The sequence below is a fragment of the Carassius auratus genome, chromosome 20, assembly GCF_003368295.1.
Source record: "Carassius auratus strain Wakin chromosome 20, ASM336829v1, whole genome shotgun sequence".
NCBI classification, from domain to species: domain Eukaryota; kingdom Metazoa; phylum Chordata; class Actinopteri; order Cypriniformes; family Cyprinidae; genus Carassius; species Carassius auratus.
In genome coordinates, this window is record NC_039262.1 from 21,724,308 (window position 1) to 21,730,741 (window position 6,434).

Below are 6,434 nucleotides of genomic sequence, written 5' to 3' on the forward strand. Positions count from 1 at the left end.
TATCAGGGAACAATCAGCTTGTTGAAATAAAAATAAAAATACTGCACATATGTGTTTACCAAGCTCTGATGATTGATTATTCTAAAATAAGTTGCTGTTGTTTAGTTTATGTTTAACATCAGTTCACAAATGAACTACATAATTGTTTAAATAAAATATATTGGTAAAATTAAATATATATATTATATAAATATATATATTAGGGGTGTAACGGTTCACAAAATTTGCGGTTCGGTTCGATATGATACACTGATGTCACGGTTCGGTTCGGTTTGTTTTAGATAAAGCAAAATATAAAAACATCATAACTTTTCAGAATGCCGCAAGCGCACCGCGGGTCATGTGACAAGAACTAACCAATCAGCTTCATCCTTTCCCGTAACAACGTTGAAAGCTCAGCCAAGATGAAGGAACAGCTGATCATAGTTGTATATGGATTGCAGTTTTGAAATAAATTTAGTAGCAGAGCTAACCTACTGCAAGTGATTTTTAGAGCTGCAAATCCATTTATCCTTTGCTGAAATTTCCGCGTCTTCATGGAGAGAGCACGTCATTGTTGCAGACACCTCAGAGGTGCTTCTGCCTGAGCGCTTTGGAAAGGAGGAGAAAGACGCGCCTAGCGTTTTACATGCGTTTTTAGGCACCATATGTGAACGGCCCCTAAGGCGCTCGCTCACTCAGCACGCGCTGAAGGCTCGTTGCAAAATGTTTAATGTATTTAACAGACCAGAAATAGAAGATCCTCCAATAACCAACAGGTCTGGTGTTTGGGTGCACTTTGGATTCCCTGTAAGCTATAATGGTGATGACAGAATTAATGGTAAATAGTAAGGTCTCATATCCGCGGCTATAATGTAAATGTAACGTAAGCCTACCACTCGCCGGGGTGATGTCTTTTGCCCTGTTTGAGTCAGTTGGAAATGTCTGACTAAATGCTGCGGGGATAGTTTGTTGCGTGTATGTTTCTCCTTTTTTTCATCTTTTCCCAGATACTGACACACTAAGGTGATGTCGGCGTAAATGAGTTGACATGTTTTAAGTATTCCTGCTGGTGTTTTTTTATTTATTCCCGCTGGTGTACCCTATTGTCATGTAGCAGATGCGACCGTTGTTTTTTTATCCACCACTCTCTTGCCATCACCATTGGTGAACGGTTCAATACGAATACGCGTATCGTTACACCCCTAATATATATATATATATATATATATATATATATATATATATATATATATATATATATATATATATATATATATATATAAATGCAACATGCTTAAACATTTAAAGTTGCAATTGTGAAATTTAAAGTTATAAATGTTCACATTTGTAAGATTTAGTGTCACATTCCAAGAAACAAAGTTACATTTGTGAGATTTAAAGTTGCGCTACAAGAAGACTTCAAATCACATTACGAAAACAGAAAAGTGACACATTTAAAGTCACACTACAAGTCAAATTTTTACATTGTAAAGTCACATTATGAGAACAACAAAGTCACATTTGTGAAATATAATTTTGTTGAAGTGCAGTGCTGGCAAAAACAGTCATGAATAGACAAGATATAATGTCAAATTACAGAAAGCAAAGTTGCATTTTATGATATTTAAAGTTGCGTTACAAAAAAATTTAATCAAGTTGCACATTACTAGCAACTTCATGGTCATAAATTCAATTAATTAAAGGAATGTAGAATCGGATACAACATATAGGCTATACCTTTAATGGAATATAAAGGCTAACACTGCACTGAATAAAAACAATAACAAACAAAACAAAAAACAACCTAATTAATTTTACACCAACAAAATTAAATGTAAGTGTAGATTAGTAGATGGCTCTTTAACATAGCAATTTCAAGTTACCACTTTTTACAGTACTCTGACAGATGCTGACCAGTGACTCAGAGTGTTATCCTTGTCAGCTGTTGGCATTAGTTGGTGCTTGATTTCACCAACTGAACATGTTCAATTGGCGTTTTTTTTTTTTTTTTTTTTTAGGCCATTTATGTAGTGTAATCTGGTGAAGTCAAGTCAAGTCAGATTTATTTACATAGTGCTTTTAATATTACAGATTGTGACAAAGCAAGTAGGAAAATAGTGTGTCAGTAAAGCAAAAAAGCAGTTCATCGTTGAATTCAGTTATGTCATTATCCAGCTCAGTTCAGTTTAAATAGTATATGTGCCATCAAGTCAATGAAATCACTGGAAATTAAGTGTCCCCAACTAAGCAAGCCAGAGGCGACAGCGGCAAGGAACCAAAACTCCATCATTGACAGAATGGAGGAAAAAACCTTGGGAGAAACCAGACTAAACCAGCAGTTCCAGGCTGTAGAAATGTCAGATTGTGCAGAAGAATTATCTGTTTCCTGTGGTCTTGTCCTGGTGGGGACATGGGGACAGGGGATCTGTATCTGGGTCATCTAGTTGTCTTGGTCTCACTGTCTTTCAGGGCTGTAGAGCTCCTTTCTAGGTGCTGATCCACCATCTGGTCTGGATACGTACTGGATCCGGGTGACTGCAGTGACCATCTGATCTGGATACAGACTGGATATGGTGGCTACGGTGACATCGGAATAAAAGAGAAACATACTACTATTAGCGGAGATGCCATTCTTCTAATTATGTAGCAAGTACAGTGTATGTTATGGTTTTCCTAATTAATGCAGCCTAAAAATCCTTTTGAATATTAGAAATGTGTTATGTGTAAGCCAGGTTAAAGAGGTGGGTCTTTAATATAGATTTAAACTGACAGAGTGTGTCTGTCTCCTGAACAATGGTAGGTTATTCCAGAGTTTGGGAGCTAAGTAGGAAAAGGATCTGCCACCTTCATTTGATTTTGATATTCTAGGTATTATCAAATTGCCAGAGTTTTGAGAATGCAGCGGACGTGGAGGACTGTTGTTCAATAAGATCTTGTTCAAACGTTTTTCAAACAAATTATCTTGCTAAACCATTCAGGGCTTTACAAGTAATAAGCAAGATTTTAAAGTCTATCCAATGTTTGATAGGAAACTAGTGCAGTGTTGACAGAACCGGGCTAATATGGTCATACTTCCTGGTTGTAGTAAGAACTATAGCTGTTGCATTTTGGACTAGCGGGAGTTTCTTTATTAAGTGTGCAGAACAACCACCCAATAAAGCATTACTATAATCTAACCTTCAGGTCATGAACGCATTAATCAACTTTCTGCATCTGACTTTGAGAGCATAGGTCGTAATTTAGATATATTTTTTGAGATGGTAAAATTTAGTTTTTCAAATGCTAGAAATGTGGCTTTCAAAGGAAATACTGCTATCAAATAACACACCTAGGTTCCTAAATGATGACGAAGAATTGACAGAGCAGCCATCAAGTCTTAGACAGCGTTCTAGGTTATTACATGCAGAGTTTTTAGGTTCTATAATTTACACCTCTGTTTTTTTTTTCAGAATCTAGTTACTATTAATTTTCATTTAGGTTTTTATACTGACTATGCATTCCCTGAATTTTTCAAATTGTTAAATTTCTCTGGGCCTTGAAAAAAATATAGAGCTGAGCATCCTCACCAGAACAGTTTAAGCTAACACCGTGCTTCCTCATGATATCTCCCAAGGGCAACATGTAAAGCATGAAAAGTAACAGCCCTAGAACTGAGCCTTGAGGTACTCCATTCTGCACTTGTTATCGATATGATACCCCTTCATTAACTGCAATGAACTGATGGTGGTCAGATAATTACTATTTGACCCATGCTAAAGCACTTAATGCCATTTAAAGTTTTCTAGTCTTTTCAAGACAAAGTTGTGATCAATAGTGTTGAACGAAGCACTGAGATCCAATGGCCCTGATAGTGACTGGCATCTGTCGCTGAAATGTGAATCAGCCTCAACTAGCTTTAGATAAATGTGTTGAGATTTTTGGGAAGTAAAGTTGCAACTGGCAGACATAAAGCCACATTGCATCGTTTTTTCCATAAATAAATAACTTATAAACAACGTACAGACAGTTTTAAATTGGGTCATGGGGCATTTACAAACACCAGAGGGATGATATATATTCAGGAGTTTAGAGAGGACAAGAGCTCATCTCCATTGTTTCTAACTATGCATCATCTGGTCAGCATCATAATGGCTTTTGTTATATGGGCTGAGAATAGGTTTTATCAGCTGTCTGGGAAAGGGATTACACTTCACAAAATAGGGCCACTGGTAATTTAAAAGTACATTTGGAATTGTATAAAGTATGAAATAAATCAGAATGAATCAAGCAATCAGACTGTGCATAAATAATCACATTTATATGCACGTGTTAGAAAACTGGTACACAAATAGGTAGTCACTATTCCTATAGCCTGAGGAGTCTGTTTAGCATGATTTTATATTCGTCTAAAGCACTCATTTTATTGTGTTTTCTTTTTCACACTTAATAGTCATCATGAACATCAAGAACTGCATGACCTACACCACAATCACACCAAATGGCTGGAGGGTGAATAGTCGACATATTAAAAACACTGGATCTCATTACCCAGAAACAAGGATGCAGTCAAAGTCATATTTGTTTCCTTTGTTAGTGGTTTATAATTTGCTAGGTTCTATTGTATAATATAATATAATATAATATAATATAATATAATATAATATAATATAATATAATATAATATAATATAGTCCAGTTTTCAGGCTTACGTTAACATCTACTCACCTCAGATAACACTAATGAGCAGCATCGTCTCTAAATACTTCTTTCTTGGAGGTCTGCTGCTATGAGATAAACATTTAAACAGTAAATGTGGCCTAACCTTTATCGATGGCTTAAGGGATTTCCGGTTTAGACATTAATAATTGATGTGCTGTGACCTGTTGTTCTGAGGACAGTTGCTGTGGGCGTTATGCGCCTCAGACTCTCAGCTCAGATGTTTCAGCTCAAGAATGTATTTCTTCAAAAAGATACACCTACCTCTTCTTTTCCGCAGTTGCACTTCAGGGCACATTATATAACTGTTTTGTAAGTGAATCCATGTATTTTTTTTTTTTTTTCTTGCATGCTGTTCTGACAGCGTTTGTTTGGGAGTTCAACAACTGTCTGCTTTGATGAACCTTCTCCATCTCGATGTGATTGTCTGTTTGTGTATATTGTAGTGTAGTGCTAAACAAAAATTCCTCTGGAGGATTTAACATCCATCAATATTTATTGTCATAATATAGAAAACTGCTTTTGCATCTAATGGTGTTTTTGTATTAAATAAAGATAAAGGGTGAAACTTTTTTAACACACTTTCTCCTCAGCCATATTTCAGACATTTGAGGATAATTACCATTCTGATATCAAAAGTGGACCAATTACTGTATGTTATAATATGCATTCAATGACAGGACACTCTTGTGAAACAAATAATAAACTTTAGCACCTCATAATGCTAAAAATCCACCTGCTTGTTTTTTTGTTTTTGTTTTTGTTTTTTAATCCCCATAAATCATAAGCAGTGTCTCAGAACCAGCCATTCACAGAATCCATAAAATGTGATGTCACATTTTAAAGGCACCACCCACCATTGACACTGTCACATTAGCAGAGACCTGCCATGTTTATCTTCACGCTAGAGCATTTAAAAGCAGCATATATTATATATTATATATTATTATTAAAGCTGTAGACAGTATTCAGCTCAGAGCAATGAGTGATTGTCTGCCTTTATTTTATTGTTTGGGACATATTTTTTTTAGTATAGACAGCTGTATACTGTATATTATGTTGCTGTCACTTAATACGCAGATTACATGTTAATGTTAACATTAACATGATTTCTTTCCCAGCTATTTACCTTCACAGACATAACCAATTGTGTTTTTGTAACTCATGTGTGTTTTTCACATAAACTTGTTTTTATTTGACAGTTTAGGTGCAATAAGATATGAAATAGAATTTAGAATTTAGTTTAGTACATGCTGAGTTATAGCAGCTTTCTTATATTATATATATATATATATATATATATATATATATATATATATATTTTTTTTTTTTTTTATATTATTCAAAATATCTTCTTCTTCAACAGAAGAAAGAGACTCATGCAGGTTTGGAAGAGGAAGCTGAGTAAACAATGGCAGAATTTACATTTTTCATAAGCGAGCACATCTAAATCTGTGTTTGCTTATCACACGTCAATGCATTGTTAAAAGGTAATGCTAAACGCATTCCGAACTCTGTGGTCAAATGTGCGAGGGTTAATCAAAAGTACAGCGATTCTGTCCTCTAAACCCCATTAACCTGCCAGTAAAGTGGCATTTTTGTGCTCACAGACTAGAATGGCGATTACCTTTCGCATTTGCAATTCAGATTATTGTCATGCACAAAAGAGAAAGTGTGGCAGCTCAATAATCTTCCATTAACAGATTGTGGATATGTGTGTCAAGTATCGACTCTGTTTCACCTCGACACCATCCTCT